General features: G+C 44.8%; 1 protein-coding gene across 7 annotated transcripts in view; it reads left to right on the top strand.

Annotated features, from left to right (window-relative positions):
* NSUN6 (NOP2/Sun RNA methyltransferase 6) overlaps nt 1-17,705 on the top strand; it is a 118,308-nt gene that overhangs the window by 61,948 nt on the left and 38,655 nt on the right. The gene's annotated exons all lie outside the window — the stretch shown is intronic.

Below are 17,705 nucleotides of genomic sequence, written 5' to 3'. Positions count from 1 at the left end.
TTTATTTTTGAAAGATAGTTTTACTGAATATTAAATTCTTGGTTGACAGGTTTTTCTTTTTTTTTTCTTTCTCTGCTTTGAATATGTCATGTTACCATCTTTGGGGCTCCATTGTTCTAGATTAACCACCACCTGCTAATCTTTTACACTTCCCTAGTACATGACGAGTTGTTTTTCCCTTGCTGCCTTTAACATTTTCTCTTTTCTTTTGACTTTCAACATTTTTACAATGATGTATCTGGTTGTGGATCTTTTTGCATTTGTCCACCTCAGAGCTAGTTGTTCCTTTTGGATGTGTAGATTGCTTTTCATCAAATATGGGTCATTTTCAGCCATAATTTTTTGAATATTTTCCTACCTTTTTTTCTTTCTTTCCTTTTGGGACTACCTAAGTTGTGTTAATAATGCCTAAGTTGTCTTAATAATGTCACACATTTCTCTGAAGTTTATGGTAATTTGTCTTCATTGTTATATCTCTCTGACCTTCAGATTATAACCAAAAAGCAGGTTAGCTGCATGCTGCATTTAGAGTCTGATTAACAAGAGTAAGATCTGGTACAAGGAAAATGGTTTATTCCAAAGCTAGCTTAGGGAATGAGGCACAAAGCATCCTGCCTTTATATGTGCTGCTTCACCTTTGGAGCAGAAAGCAGACACTTTTATAAGGTAAATGGGGAAGTGAAGGAGGGCAGGGCTCCCACTGCTAGCTGGTGCCTAATCTAACAGTTTAATTGGCACCTTCCTGGGCAGAAATAAGTTGTAATAGTGGCCAAGCCGGCATGATTTGGATATGTTCTCCTGGTGGATGGAAGTCCCCCCTACTCCCTACAAGAGTGGCAACCCCTCGAGGGTGGAAGTTTCAAGACCACCTCCTGGGGGTGAAAGTTCGCTGGCCAGTATGGTTTGGTCTGCAAATTAACTGTTAATTCTCTAGGAGAGATGTGTCTTGGAGGCTTAGTTAGAAGAACTTGCCCTGCAGAGAATGTCTGGTGAGGGGAAAGTGTGTAAAAGGTTAAATTTGCATTTCTGAAGGGCTAAGTAGGAAACAAACAGGAATGGGGAAAGGGGAGAAGATAACAGAAAATAAATTTTAAAATAGTAATTCATTCCTTTTTTCTTGGAAAAATGCAAGCACTCAGTTACAAGAGTACGTAATCTGTATTCATCTGTCTTCAAGTACACTCATTTTTTTCTGTCAGCCTAACTGTTTGAGCCCCTCTAGTGGAATTTTTAAGAATTGTACTTTCAACATCTTGATTTCCTTTTTTAAAAATTTCCCTCTGTCGATATTCTCTATTTGATGAAACATGACGACCATATCTCCCTTTACTTTTTTAAGCATGTTTTCCTTTGCTTTAATTCTTTGAACATATTTTTATTGGCTGCTTTAAAGTTGTTGCCTACTAAATCTGGCAGCTAAACTCTCTCAAAGTTAACTTTTGTTTGCTGCTTTTATTTCCCCTACCAACGGGTCACACTTTCCTTTTTCTTCGCATATCTCTTATTTTTTTTCCGACTGAAAACCGGCACATTTTAGGTAATACTGTCAAGTGCATCCGTGTGAAGAGACACCGAACAGGCTTTGTGTGAGCAATAAAGCTTTTAATTCACCTGGGAGTGGGTGGGCTGAGTCCAAAAAGAGTCAGCAAAGGGAGATGGGGAAAGGGTTGCTTTATAGGAGTTGGGTAGGTAAGGGCAGATTACAGTAAAAGGTGGTTATCTATTGTTAGCAGAGGAGGGGTTACAAGATGCATGGTGGAGAGATCATAAGACTTATTGTCCAGAAGAAGAACGTCACAAAGTTCATCAACTAAGGTAGCGCAAGGACAAGTCACAATAGTAAAATAGTATAATTTTAGTTAATCAGTTAAGGCAGGAACTGGCTGTTTTACTTCTTTGTGGTTTTTCTTTGCTCCAGACTTCTTGGCTCCTGCAGGCCACTGGATGTGTATGTGCAGGTCACAGGGGTTATAATGGCTGAGCTTCGGCTCACAGGCCTGACAAATACATTGTAACAACTTGAATGCTAATTCTCCTCCTCCCCAGGCTTGTGGTGATAGTTTGCTTATTTGTTTACTGTCATGGCTCTATGACACTATTTTGGTAAACTGTATTCCTTCAGCATGTGCAGCTGTGATGTCATTCTTCAGTGGCTTTTTTGACATGGGCATAGTAATCCTGGGATCACACTGGTTTTAGTTTTAGCAGGGCTCACTTTGTCTCTTTCCCTGCTCTTTGTGTTAAACTGTGTGCTTCAGTTGGCATTACAAAGCACTGTTACCCTCCACTAATTGCAGATTGATTGCTTTATTCTTTTCAACAGTGCCCTGGGACATAAGTTGCCCCACCATCTGATCCAATGAATATGAGATCCTTTGCATAGGTCATCTTTCTGACCAGTCTGTGAGGTTTTTCCCAACCTAGAAGGCTCTTCTCACTGTCTCATACCTTGATTCTCTCATAAACTTCTCTGGTCTTTGGTTTAGCTGATTCTTCTCATGGAGCTCGTAGTGTGTCCGGAATTGGTGGGTTCTTGGTCTCGCTGACTTCAAGAATGAAGCCACGGACCCTCACAGTGAGTGTTACAGTTCTTAAAGATGGTGTGTCCGGAGTTTGTTCCTTCAGACGTTCAGATGTGTTTGGAGCTTCTTCCTTCTGGTGGGTTCATGGTCTCGCTGACAGGAGTGAAGCTGCAGACCTTCGCAGTGAGTGTTACAGCTCTTAAAAGCGGCGCGCCTGGAGTTGTTTGTTCCTCCCGGTGGGTGGGTTCGTGGTCTCGCTGGCTTCAGGAGTGAAGCTGCAGACCTTCGTGGTGAGTGTTACAGCTCATAAAAGCGGTGTGGACCTAAAGAGTGAGCAGCAGCAAGATTTATTGCAATGAGCAAAAGAACAAAGCTTCCACTGGTGTGGAAGGGGACCCGAGCAGGTTACCACTGCTGACTTGGGCAGCCTGCTTTTATTCCCTTATGTGACCCCACCCACATCCTGCTGATTGGTCCATTTTACAGAGAGCTGATTGGTCTGTTTTACAGAGAGCTGATTGGTCCATTTTACAGAGAGCCGTTTGGTCCGTTTTGACAGAGTGCTGATTGGTGTGTTTACAATCCTTGAGCTAGACACAGAGTGCGAGACAGAAAAGTTCTCCAGGTCCCCACTAGGTTAGCTAGATACAGAGTATCAATTGGTGTATTTACAAACCCTGAGCTAGACACAGAGTGCTGATTGGTGTGTTTACAATCCTTTAGCTAGACACAGAGTACTAGACAGAAAGTTCTCCGAGTCCCCAATAGCTTAGCTAGATACAGAGTACTGAATGGTATATTCACAAATCCTGAGCTAGATACAGAGTGCTGAATGGTGTCTTTACGATCCCTTAGCTAGACATAAAAGTTCTCCATGTTCCCACTAGACTCAGGAGCCCAGCTGGCTTCACCTATGGGATCCTGCATCAGGGCTGCAGGTAGAGCTACCTGCCAGTCCCGAGCTGCGCCTGCACTCCTCAACACTTGGGTGGTCGATGGGACTGCGCACCGTGGAGCAGGGGGCAATGCTCGTCGGGGAGGCTCAGGCTGCGTGGGAGTCCACCACGGGAGCTGGGCGGGGAGTTCGGGCATGGCAGGCTGCAGGTCCTGAGCCCTGCCCCGTGGGGAGGCAACTGAGGCCCGGCGAGAACTTGAGTGCAGCGATGGTGGGCCGGCACTGCTAGGGGACCTGGTGCAACCTCCGCAGCTGCTGGCCCGGGTGCTAAGCCCCTCACTGCCCTGGGCCGGCATCACCTGCTGCTCCATGTGCAGGCCCGCTGAGCCTGCACGTGCTGAAACTCGCACTGGGCCGTGAGTGCCTGTGCCTCTCCTTCCACACCTCCCCGCAAGCAGAGGGAAGTGGCTCCAGCCTCGGCCAGCCAGAGAGGGGCTCCCACAGTGCCGTGGTGGACTGAAGGGCTCCTCAAGCACTACCAGAGTGGATGCCGAGGCCGAGGAGGCGCCAAGAGCAAGGGCTGCTAGCACGTTGTCACCTCTCAATCCCCCTCTTAACAGGACACCCCAACTGCTGTTGGGAATTTGGCCAATGATCCCTCTAGCTACTTCCTGCTGGATGGGGTGATGAAGGGGCCCTGCGTTGTGGTGTCCTCCAGAGGGGAGCTCTCTAGGCCAGTGAAAGTGCCAGCGGGTTGGTCCAGGGGTCCTTGGTAGAAGTTGTTAGTTGAACTCATTTGGGGTTCCATTTGTAAGACCATCTGTTGCTTGATGGCCTTGATTCTAGAGGAAACAAATTTAACAAGAAGGTTAAAGATACAGGGCCCAAAGGGGAGTAACAGCAAGATGGCTGCCATGGGACCTAGAAAGGGGAGAAGCCATGTTGCCCCACTCCGGAGGTTGGTGTAAGAATTTGAAAGGCATTGTCTGATTTCAGAAGCCTCCTGTAAATGCCGGGCGACATCTCATACTATCCCTGACTGGTTAGTGTAAAAACAACACCCTTCCCCTAAGAAGGTGCAAAGTCCTCCTTTCTCAGCAGTGAGGAGGTCTAGGCCTCCGTGGTTTTGGAGAGTCACTGCTGCTAAAGGGTCTATTTGGGATTGTAGAGTAAGGATCGATTTCGTTATTTCTTGCAAACTGTCTGAGAAATCCTTTGAGAGTGTGTAGTACTAGGATAATCAAGTAGATAAACTGGCTATTCCGGTTCCTGTAGCAGTAGCCTTTCCTAACCCTATAAGTAGGGGTATTAGTTGTATGGCTCTGTGCTGATGGACTTGAGCTTTGAGGGGTACTGATAAGGTCTGATTTCCTGGGGCAATATTAATGTTGGGATTTAGACTAAGGGGCAGGTGCCTGTCCAGTTAGTGGGGAGGCAGATACAGGTCGATGTTCCACATAAGAAGAATATACCTTGGCTGGGTAGATAGAAATTTACCCTGGCTTTTAAAGGAATAGGGTACACTGTTTTTTCTTTACTACTTCCATCTCTCTTTCTTTCTCTTTGACTTGTCCTTTGTCTCTCTTTCTCTCTGACTTCCTCTTTCTATCTTCTTTGACTCTCTGTCTCTTTGTCTCTCCTGTTTCTTCCTCTCTCTTTCTCTGACTTGCTATCTCTTTCTCTCTTTCCTTTCTGCTGGTCTTTCCCTGCTTCTGCCAGCTGCTTATGCTGCTGTTCTCCCCTCTCCTTCCCCTTTTGATGGCTTCAGCAGTGTAAGCCTGCCATCTCCTTGGGTTTTTGCACTGAGTGCAAAAACTCTATAATTTCCTTGTAGTATTTAATGAGGGTTCTCCCAGAGGTTAGGAACTCCCTTTCTTTCCATATTGCAGCATGGGCATGTAGGATTAGATAAGCATAATTGCTATCTGTATACACATTTATTCTTTTTCCCTTTCCCAGTTCTAAGGCTTGGGTAAGTGCCACTAGTTCTGCTAACTGGGTGCTGGTCCCTGGGGCAAGAGGCTTACTTTCAAGTACGGTTACATCACTAACTATGGCATAACCTGCCCTTCGTATCCCATTCTCCACAAATGACCTTTCATCAGTATGTAGGTTAAGGTCAAGATTAGCTAAGGGGACTTCTAAGAGATCATCTTGGGCAGCGGAAGTCTGGACTATAATTTGGTGGCAGTCAGGCTTGATTGGTTCCCCATCCTCTGGGAGAAAAGTGGCAGGGCTGAGGGCCATCCATGTATGCATTTGAAGCACCAGTCCCTCAAGGAGTAGCGCCTGGTATCTAGGTAGGCAGTTGTCTGATAGCCATAAACTTCCTTTGGCACCAACTTTGCCATTTACATCATGAGTAGTCCAGACAGTGAGATCCTTTCCTTGTATTATCTTGATAGCCTCTGACACTAAGATGGCCACCGCTGCAACTACCTGTAAACAGTGAGGCCAACTTTTTGCTACTACATCAATTTCCTTACTTAGGTCTGCCACTGGTTGTGGGGTTGTCCCCTGAGTCGGAGTAAGGACTTCAAGAGCTATCCCGGCTCTCTCTGTGACATATTGAGAGATGTCCTGTGGGAAGGCTTAAAGTTGGAGCTTGTACTAGGGTCTGCTTTAAAGTTTTGAAGGCTGTTTCTGCCTCTGGTTCCCATTCTGCTAGATGAGTAATTGCCCTCTGGGTTTCCTTGATTAAAGTATAGAGGGGCCTGCTATCTCGCTGTATCCAGGAATCCATAGTCTACAAAAGCCAGTGATTCCAAGGAACCCCCGCAACTGTTTTAATGTCTTAGGGTGAGGATAAGCCAGTATAGGCTGTGTTTGTTCCTTGCTGAGGTCCCTGGTTCCTCTGGTTAAGATTAGGCCTGGATATTTGACCTGCTGTAGGCAAAGCTGGGCCTTCGACCTAGACACCTTGTAGCCTTGATTAACTAGAAAGTTCAAGAGACCTAGAGTAGCCTGCTGGCATGAGGCTTCCAAACTGGTAGCCAAAAGGAAATCATCCATATACTGAAGGACCAGAGTGCCTGGACTTGAGAAGTGGCCTAGATCTTGGGCCAGTGCCTGACTAAACAGATGAGGGCTATCCCTAAACCCTTGGTGCCAGGTAAGGGAATAAAAGCAGGCTGCCTGAGCCAGCCAGCGGCAACCCGCTCAGGTCCCCTTCCACACTGTGGAAGCTTTGTTCTTTCGCTCTTTGCAATAAATCTTGCTGCTGCTCACTCTTTGGGTCCACGTCGCCTTTATGAGCTGTAACCCTCACTGCGAAGGTCTGCAGCTTCACTCCTGAAGCCAGCAAGACCATGAACCCACCGGGAAGAATAAACAACTCCGGACGCACCGCCTTTAAGAGCTGTAACACTCACCACGAAGGTCTGCAGCTTCACTCCTGAAGTCAACGAGACCACGAACCCACCAGAAGGAAGAAACTGCGGATACATCTGAACATCTGAAGGAACAAACTCCGGACTACCATCTTTAAGAACTGTAACACTCACCACAAGGGTCTGTGGCTTCATTCTTGAAGTCAGCGAGACCAAGAACCCACCAATTCCGGACACACTAGCCTTCTCTCAATTGCTCACCGCCACAATCTCTGTTATTTTCAAGAGTGTGCTGAGGCTGAAAATTCCCCACCTTCTGTTCTAAATAAAGTTGGTTTGTTACAGTAGGTAGCTAGTCAGACATAAACAGGGCAGGAGAGGGCCTCCACAACCAGGAATGTCAGGCAAGCATCAGGTGATGGTCAGGTGTTGTTAACTGTCTCTCTAAAATAATAATTGGTTGCAGCCAGTGCCAGGGAAAGGCAGTCTCCCAGAAGACAGAAAAAAACATGAAACTGGTGATCAGCTTTCTGATAAGATCTCAGGAGTTGGCCGAGCGGGCTCACACATGCACACTAAGAGGCAAAGTCATGGATGTTTAACTGGTATATGACCTCCTAGGGACTTTCGGCTGGTAAGGGAAGAACGCCTCAGCGAGAATGCACACAACTCCAGTAAACATGTTACTGGAAAGGGGTCCGGATCCAGATGCCAAGAGAGGGTTCTTAGATCTCCTGCAACAAAGAATTCAGGACGGGTTCATAGAGAAAAGTGAAAGCAAGTTTATTAAGAAAGTAGAGGAATAAAAGAATGGCTACTTCATAGAGCAGCCCTGAGGGCTGCTGGTTTCCCTTTTTTTTTTTTGAGATGGAGTCTCACTGTGTTGCAAGTCTGGAGTACAGTGGCGCTATCTTGGTTCACTGCAACCTCCAACTCCCAGATTCAAGCGATTCTCCTGCCTCAGCTTCCCGAGTAGCTGGGACTGCAGGCGCCTGCCACCATACCCAGGTAATGTTTTGTTGTATTTTCAGTAGAGACGGGATTTCACCATGTTGACCAGGATGATCTCAATATCTTGACCTTGTGATCCGCCCATATCGGCCTCCCAAAGTGCTAGAATTACAGGCGTGAGCCACCGCGGCTGGCCTGTTTGCCCATTTTTATGGTTATTTCTTGATTATATGCTAAACAAGGGGTAGATTATTCATACCTTCCATTTTTAGACCTTATAGGGTAATTTCCTGTTGCTGCCATGTCATTTGTAAATTGTCATGGTGCTAGTGGGAGTGTAGCAGTGAGGACCACCAGAGGTCACTCTCATCGCCATCTTTGTTTTGGTGGGTTTTAGCTGGCTTCTTTATTGCAAACTGTTTTATCAGCAAGGTCTTTATGACCTGTATCTTGTGCTGACCTCCTGTGTCATCCTGTGACTAAGAATGCCTTAATTTGCTGGGAATGCAGCCCAGTAGATCTCAGCCTTATTTTCCCCAGCCCCCATTCAAGATGGGTGGTTCAGACGCCTCTGATAAACACACTGTGCGTGCTCCCCTCCCAAGTGCTAGCAGGCCACTGTGCATGCTGGCAGCCCACCTCAAGGGAAGAATCAGGAGAAGTAACACCAGACCCCAGAAGTATGTCAACATAAAAACCCCAAGTCAGACGGTCAGACCATGCACTTGATCTCGCAAGTCGCCCAGTTGGCCCTCTTCCAAGTGTACTTTACTTCCTTTCATTTATGCTTTAAACTTTTAAATAAACTTTCACTCCTGCTCTAAAATTTGCTTCAATCAAGATCACTCTGCCTTATGCCCCTTGGTCAAACTCTTTCACCCAAAGGGGCAAGAATTGAGGTTGCTGCAGACCCACACAGAGTTATTCCTGCTAGCAAGTTCACTTGGGGAGACCTTCAGAACTCTGTTCTTCCTTTCTGCCTCTTGGGTAAAACCTCTGGGCCACTGCTCCAGAGATGGGGGCAGGGCAGTGGTTTGTTTCTCTTGGAGGCAGACTCTTGATGCTGGTCTCGGGTGGCAGCCTCTAGTCTTCTTGGCTTGTCTCTCCTGGGATGGAACCTCTTCACTTTGCTCTTGGGTGAGGGCAATCAGGGCTTAAATATTCTCAGCCTACTGTGCCTGGGGTAGAGCTTCCCCATATGAATGGGGGCTGGGTGGAGGAAGATAGCACCAGTTCTCTGGCTCTTATCTGAAATTATAGCCTGTGCGAGGTGGAGCTGGGGCAAATGAAACAAGCTGACAAGCCTGTCCCTCTTAGGGAGAGACCACAGTCCTTGCATTCCTTGACTGGGAGCTTAAGGAGAGAGGGAGTCTTGTGTTCTTGGCTGCACCCACATGAACTGGATCTTATTCTGAGCTTCAGAGAAGAGGAAGGCAGTTGGGAAAGGGAGAAAAGAGTGGGTCATAGCACAAATGCACAGATTCTCACTGTTCTTATTAAGATGTAGTTGATTTAAATAAATGTATCTTCATTTGTTGTATGGTCTTAGGACATTTTCCAGAGACTTCAAAGGGTTGTTTTTGTTTTTGCCACTGGAGAGAGGGTCTGCAGAACTCCCAGTGCCCTTATTCCAGAAGTCACGTCAATATCATTTAACAAAAAATTGCTCCTAAATTACACACCACCTCAAAGTAATGCAGTTTTAGAGATCCCTAAGTGTAGTTTCAGGTGCGAAAGGAAAATAAATCTTGGGACCCAAATCACTAAGCTAAAGGGAAAAGTCAAGCTGGGAACAGGTTAGGGCAAACTTGCTTTCATTCTATATCAAAGTTATCCCTCTGCTCACCTGAGACAAATGCACATCTGATTGCCTTCTCTCCCCTGTTTATGTAAAAATGCAGGTTTATTGAGCCAGACTAAATTGTGTATTCAGTGGAAGGCTGATCAAGACTCAAAAGAATGCAACCCTTTTTCTCTTATCTACTCGTAACCTGGAAGCCACCACTTACACCTTACCAGAGAACCAATGTACATTTTACACATATTGATTGATGTCTCATGTCTTCCTAAAATGCATGAAAGCAAACTGTACCCCCAATCACCTTGGGCACATGTCTCAGGACTTCCTGAGGCTGTGTCACGGACGCGTTCTTAACCTTGGCTAGATAAACTTTCTAAGTTGACTGAGACTTGGTTCAGATATTTTGCATTCACACAGGACTATATATTATGTGAAGAAGCATTTAATAAATACAAATATGAGGCCAGGCAAGGTGACTCATGCCTGTAATCCCAACACTTTGGGAGGCCGAGGTGGGCAGATCACGACATCAGGAGATCGAGACCATCCTGGCTAACAGGGTGAAACCCCGTCTCTACTAAAAATACAAAAAATTAGCCAGGCATGGTGGCGGGCGCCTGTAGTCCCAGCTACTTGGGAGGCTGAGCAGGAGAATGGTGTGAACCCAGGAGGTGGAGCTTGCAGTGAGCTGAGATCACGCCACTGTACTCCAGCCTGGGCGACAGAGCGACGTTCCATCTCAGTAAATAAATAAATAATAAAAATATGAGTATTCTTAAACTACAAATAATCCTTAGTATATATCTCATGCCTTTCTAATTTTGAATAAAGAAACTTCACTTACACCAGGTATGTTTGGGGGTCATTTTGGTGATCCTAGCCTGTTCTAAGAAAGGTCTGGAATATTTTTAGGAGTTTCATAATTTAATGTGTGTATAATCATCATCTGGTACTTCAGTGAGAATATTGGAAGTGGTGAGTGCAGAGATGACAATTACTATTACCTTTCACAGGTTCACTATTTACAGTTGTGTCCTATATAAAAGACATACGATTGAGGGTGAGTGGGCTGAAATGCAGCCCATAGTTTCTTCGTCATGGTACAAGACCATTGATATGGAGCTTGGGCACCTTACTCATTTTTAACACAGGTACCTTGTGGGCTTTCAGGTAGCCTGGGCCTTTAAGGAAATGTTGTGAGTTATGTTTTACAGGAATTCAGCTGGCCACAGGACTAAAAGACAACCAGAAGGTATTTCAGTAGAGAGAATTTAATACAAATTTATGCCAGAGAGAGATAATATAAACCAAGAGTCTAAGGAACTAGTTGAATCGATGTTGGCGGGCTATAAAGCAAAGGAGAGCCCTGGGGCAACCTAAAGCTGATGAGTGCAGGGAGCAGCCCTTTCCCCCGAGCCAGAGAAACGAAGGGAAGGGCCATCTACCACAACTGAAAGGCTTAGAGGATTCAAGACCAGCCTGGTCAACATGGTGAAACCCCCATCTCTACTAAAAATACAAAAATTAGGTGAGCATGGTGGCATGTGCCTGTAATCCCAGCTACTCAGGAAGCTGAGGCAGGAGAATCGCTTGAACCCAGGAGGCAGAGGTTGCAGTGAGCCAAGATGGTGCCATTGCACTCCAGCTTGGGTGACACAAGTGAAACTCCATCTCAAAAAAAAAAAAAAAGCTTGGAGGAGAGACTCCGTGGAGCTAGGCTTCTCATCTCAAAGGTCCTTTCTAACTGCAGCTTTTTCCGCGGGACTCAGAGCAGGGCACCTCCTGGAACTGTGTTATAAGTAGAGTTTTGGTGCCGCAAAAGAAATAGCTCTCGAATATACAATTTTCTTTTTTTCTTCTCCGCAAGGTGATTTACTTCTATAGAAGGGTACACCCTTACTGATGGAGCAATGGTGAGCTCACACTTGGACAAGGGAGGGGAAGGGGTTCTTATCCCTGATGCATGTGGCCCCTGCTGCTGTGTCATTCCCCTGTTGGCTAGGGTTAGACCACACAGGCTAAACTAATTCCGGTTGGCTAATTTAAAGAGAGTGACAGGGTGGATCAGAATGAGTCAGGCAGGAGCGTGTAATCGGAATGAGTGAGGGTGGAGCAGGTGATGGGAAAACGTTGTTTTACGAGGAAGTTAAGTTTAAAAGTAGAAGGCAAAGAATTGAACATACTGACATTGATTCTTTGAAGAGAAACTTAGAACTCATATCTTATAATTCCTTCTTCTCGCATTTTCCTTACAGCTCTTTCTCTTCAAACTTCTTTAACATGTCTTGGCTTAGTTGTTCTGCTTGATTTTCCAAAAGAAGAAGCTTCTCTGGATAAGGTGGAGATAGTTAAGGGAAATTTTTATTAAGTGTCGTTTCTATGAGCATCTGCACCAACCCACGGATGCATGATACGGCACAGCACCCAACAAGAAGTACACCCATTATGGCCGCGAGGGAAGTAAGAATTGAGGCTGTTATTCCTATTTACCGAACCACTTTTCTAGCCATCCTGTAAAAGGGTCATTTACCCTTGAGTTCTTGGCTAACTCAGAGCACTCAGACCTTGCAATGCCTTTGTTGTACTTCCATCAGGGGTGGTGTTGTTTGGGATGAAGGTACAACACTGAGTGTTAATCATGAATCAAACTCTTCCTCTTTCTGCTAGTATCATGTCTAAGGCTATCCTGTTTTCCTAAGCCATCTGACTAGTAGCCCCTAATTGCTCAGCTATTCCTTTAACAGCATGTCTAGCGTAGTTAATAAATCGCCATTGGTTGTAATAGATGTAGTTTATCCAATCTACATTTTTGTTAATTGTCACCCACCAAAATATTGACTCAAATCCTGCAGCTATTTGATTTCGGGCTTTAAATTGATCTGGTATTCCCCATGGGACTCCAATTGCGTCTAAATAGACATGAGAGTCGAAGGACCCATAAGGGGCTTCTCTTGCTTTACGATGTCCTATTTTTTCTTCCTCTGGTTGATGACATGCCAGGGTGAAAGGGATAGCTAATTGGACTAAAGCACAAGTGCCACTCCAGTTACTCAGTAGAGTGTCCAGTAAAGGTCCACCACAATACCACCACACATCGACTGAGGGACGAACAAGGGCTGACTGATTGGTAAGCTCTTGAAAATTCTTAAGCTCACTGCATCCCTTCAGGTCTTCAAGGAACACTGTTTCCTCCTTGTCGTGAGAGACACAAAGTGAACTTAGTGTTGGGGGATGACCCATGGGGTGTCAAACTTCAGGATATAGCAGAGAGAGAGCTTGGCATGACTTGTTACCCCAGGCTGTAGAATCCTGGAAAAGAGCTACCATGCATCCCATGCCCGGTCAACTGGAGGACCACCCTCGTGGAAAGGGGGCAGTCTGGGCCTCTGGCCTGCCATGCACAAGCATAACAATTGCTTTTGTTTACCGTGCGGATGGAATATTTGACCCATTCCAACCAGGCATTTGCATCTTGGTATCCTGTCTCAATTGCCAAAGTTTAAGTCTTTAAATTCTACAGTGGCTATCTTGGTCTTGTCGTTAGATGGAGGAGAAGCAATTGTTCCCTTGTGAGAAGTTTTGGAAGAAGGCTTAGAGGAAGGTGCAGGCGGTGGGGGGATCAAAGAAACTCGTTTCAAAGAATCCAACAGAATCTGTCCCTGAAACATCATACCATACCATAAAACTTGCTTAAAGAAGGGAACCGGCTTAGAAAGGGGTAAGAACCTTGAGGATTTGAGATAATAAACTGTATAGGATTGGCAGTGGTTTAGCTGAGAGTTGGCGGGGGAGGGGAGTGTCTCTTTAGTAAGATGAATGTATGGTTTTAGGAAATTACAAAAACAGATTGGACCAACTACGACATAAAAGTTCTACATTGGGGCACATGACACCTGGTTGACACCGGGGTCTTTATCGAAATCTCCCCAGATTAAGTGGTCCAAATTCACTAATACCCAGTCTGAGGAGAGCCAGGAGGGACAGAGGTACTTTTCTGAAGTGGAGAGCTGTCTTTGACTTGGGAAGTCCTCACAGGATATAAGGAGGCAAGCATCAAATGCAGTAGTTTGAGGTGAAATTGACTTGCTTATGTTAATAACTAGGTGGTGAGCAATAGAGCGAGGAAAGAAGAAAGAGTAATAGATGAAAGAGTTAAATTCTTCTTAGTTTTTGTTTGGTAGGGTTTTCCCCTGGGACTATGGTCCATGACTCTGGATGGGGAGGTGCTTTCTTGACTCAGGTGTGATGAGTGCATCCTTTCTCTGCTGTACGGACTGCAGTTTCAGTAGTTAGGAGCACTAAGTAAGAACCTTCCCAGACTGGCTCGAGCTTCTCGTTCCAGCTTTTGATGAGGATGTGATCCCCAGGTTGATGTTAATGCACCAGGAACTCCAAGGGTGGCGCCTGTACTAATAGACCTTTAGTTTCAAGAGAAGGGAAAGTAAAAGATAGACCAAGTATATAATTTTTAAGGGATTGATCTTTTGTTTCAAAGGTAGGAATATCAGAAGCAGAGTGTAAATAAGGCAATCCATAGAGCATCTCATAAGGAGAAAGACCAATATCTTTCCATGGCATAGTTCGAATTCTCAGCAGGGCAATTAGGAAGACACTTGGTCCATGGCAATTGAGTCTTTAAGACTAACTTGGTTAAGTGGTTCTTTAAAGTCCGATTCCTTCTACTCTCCCTGATGAGGCTCAGTGCCAGGGAGTATGGTATTGCTATCTAATGTCTAATGTTTGGGATAGCTTTTTAACAATGTGTGTGGTAAACTGAGTTCCATTGTCTGAATCAATGTTTTCTATTAGTCCAAACCTGGATACTATATTTTCAATTAGGGCCTTAACTACATTATTGGCTGTCGCATTTGAAACGGGGATAGCTTCGGCCCAGTGAGTGAGGTGGTCTGCTATCACTAGTAAATATTTTAGATCGCCTATTGGAGACATTTCTGTGTAATCAACTTTGATACTTTGGAATGGACTTAAGCCTGGATTCCTTCACCTGAGAGGTAATCTTTTTATAGTCTGTTTATTAGTTTTCTTACATACTAAGCAACTATTTATATCCTGTTTGGCCAGGGTATAAATTCCTATACAACCATATACTCTGAGAATTATGTCACAAATGGCCTGGGGCCCCCAGTGAGTCCCTTGATGTAGCTGGGATAAGACTTCCCTCATAAGGGGTTTAGACAACATTTCTCTCTGGTCTGGCAATATCCATTTTCCTTCTGAATTTTCTTTAGCACCTATTTTTATTAGTTTTTCCTTTTCGGTGGAAGAGAAAATGGGGATTACAGTAGGAGGAGGGAGGTGGGGAGTTAAGTGAAAAGTACGCATTTCAGAAGACACAGCAGCCTGATTGGCTACCTGATCTGCTAGGTTATTTCCTCGACTTTCAAAAGAAAGGCTTTTCTGTGTCCAGGAACGTGGACAATAGCTATTTCTTCTGGCAACTGAAGATTATTTAATACTTGGGTGATTAGCTCCTCGTGAACAGGGTCTTGGCCTTTACTATCAGTGAGACCTTGTTCAGTCCAAATTTTCTCAAATGTATGAGCCATTCCAAAGGCATACCTGGAATTGGTATAGATGGTTCCTTCCTGGTTCTGTAAGTACTTTAAGGCTTGGCTGAGTGCAGACAGCTCACACGTTTGAGCAGACCAACTGTTGGGCAAGTTTCCTGACTCTATTTCTGCAAGAGTTTCTCCATCAATCACTGAATGCCCATTGTGTCTTTTTCCCTAAATCACCCGGGAGGAACCACCTATGAATAAGTGCCATCCAGTCTGGAAGGGAGTTTCTTCTAGGTCTGGTCAAACCTTTGTATGGTAATAAATTAAATCTAACGTGTGTTCCCTCCTTAGATTTGGATTCCCAGTTAGGAAACCTGCTGGACTGAGTGAATTTTCAGTGGTCAATGTTAAATCATTCTTTTCTAACAGAATGGCTTCATACTTTAAAATTCTCGACTCAGTAAGCCATCTCTCTGCTTTCTGGTTTAAGATATTCTAACTTAGTGAGGCGTGCTTGCTGTCAATTTTCCCCCAAAGGTTAACTTTCTGCTTTCTTCGACTAATACTGAGGTAGCTGCGATGGACTGGATGCACTGAGGCCATCCACAAGTGACTGGATCTAAGACCTTTGATAGGAAGGCTATGGGCTGCTGGCGGCCTCCATGTTCTTGAGTCAGCACTCCTAAAGCTACTCCACTGTCCACATTAACAAAAAGGTGGAATGGCTTTTCTTGGGAGGATGAGGCTAAAACAGGGGCAGTTATGAGCCTTTCCTTCAGCTCCTTGACTTGATCAGCTTCCTCAGAAGTCCACAAGATATGATTAGGCTTCTCCTGGGCAAGTTTTTGATATAACAGTTTACTGTACAGTGCATATGAGTCAATCCATAAGTGGCAGTGTCCGACTAACCCTAAAAATTTCCTGAGTTTGGGCTGGGCATGGTGGCTCATGCCTGTAATCCGAGCACTTTAGGAGGCCCAGGCAGGCAGATCATGAGGTCAGGAGATCGAGACCATCCTGGCTAACACGGTGAAACCCCATCTCTACTAAAAATACAAAAAATTAGCCGGGCATGGTGGCGGGCACCTATAGTCCCAGCTACTCAGGAGGCTGAGGCAGGAGAATGGCATGAACCCGGGAAGTGGAGTTTGCAGTGAGCCGAGATCGCGCCACTGCACTCCAGCCTGGGTGACAGAGCGAGATTCCGTCTCAAAAAAAAAAAAAAAAAAAAAAATTCCTGAGTTGTTTAGTTTGAGGCAAGGGTAAGGACATGAGTCCCTCAATTTGTTCAGGCTTTATTCTTCACTTGCCTGCACTTATTAAGTGGCCTAAATATTTAAATTTGGACTCTACATACTGGAGCTTTCTTTTTGAGACTCGTAGCCCCTCAACCTGCAGATGGTTAAGAATATGTGTAGAGAAGTCAGTTAACTTCCCTTTATCCTCACCAGACATAAGAAGGTCATCCACTTACTGGCGAATGCATATTTGTTTTGGGATGACAACTTTTTCTAGAACTTGTTCTAAAATTTGGGCAGAGGGAGAATGCGGTGGAGAATATGGAATGGAATGTAGAATGGTATGGAGAATGCAATGGAATGGAGAATGGAATGGAATATGGAATTGAATGGAATGGGGAATGGAATGGAAAATGCAATGGATGGAATGGAGAATGGAATGGAAGAGAGAATGTAATGGAGAATGGAATGGAATTGGAAATGGAATGCAATGGGAAATGGAATGAAAAGGAATGTAGAATGGAATGGAATGGAGAACAGAATGGTATGGAGAATGGAATGCAGTGGACACTGGAGAATGGAATGGAAAATGCAATGAAATGGAGAATACAATGGAATGGAGAACGGAATGGAATGGAGAGTGGAATGGAATGGAGAATAGAATAGAATGGAATGGAATGCAGAATGGAAAGGAATGGGGAATGGAATGGAGTGGAGAATGAAATGGAGAATAGAATGGAGGATGGAATGGAACAGAGAATGGAATGGAGAAAGGAATGGAATGGAGAATGGAATAAAGAATGGAATGGAATGGACAATGGAATCCAGAAAGCAATGGAATGGAAGGAAATGGAGAATGGAATGGAGTGGAGAATGGAAAGGAATGGAATGGAGAATGGAATGGAGAGTGGAATGGAATGGAGAGTGGAATAGAATGGAGAATGGAAGGAAATGGAGACGATAATGGAATGAAATGGAGTGGAGAAAGGAATGGAATGGAAAATGGAATGGAATGGGGAATGCAATGGAGAATGGAATGGAATGGAGAATGGAATGGACTGGAGAATGGAACGGAGACTGGAAAATGGAGTGGGGAATGGAAAATGGAATAGAGAATGGAATGAAATGAGGAATGGATTGGAATGGAGAATGGAAAGACAATGGAATAGAATGGAGAATGGAATGGAATGCAGCATGGAATGGAATGAAGAATGGAATGGAGTGGAGAATGGAATGGAATGGAGAAACAGAATAGAATGGAATGGAATGGAGAATGCAGTGCACAATGGAATGGAGAATGAAATGGAGATGGAATAGAGAATGGAATCGAATGGAGAATGGCATGGAAAGGAATGGAATGGAGAATGGAATGGAATGGAAAATAGAATGGAGATGGAATGGAGACTAGAATGGAATGGAATGGAGAATGGAATGGGGAGTGGAATGGAAT

The sequence above is a fragment of the Macaca mulatta genome, chromosome 9, assembly GCF_049350105.2.
Source record: "Macaca mulatta isolate MMU2019108-1 chromosome 9, T2T-MMU8v2.0, whole genome shotgun sequence".
NCBI lineage: Eukaryota > Metazoa > Chordata > Mammalia > Primates > Cercopithecidae > Macaca > Macaca mulatta.
The sequence above is the reverse complement of the archived record's forward strand: the minus strand, read 5'-3'. Positions and strand labels throughout refer to the sequence as shown.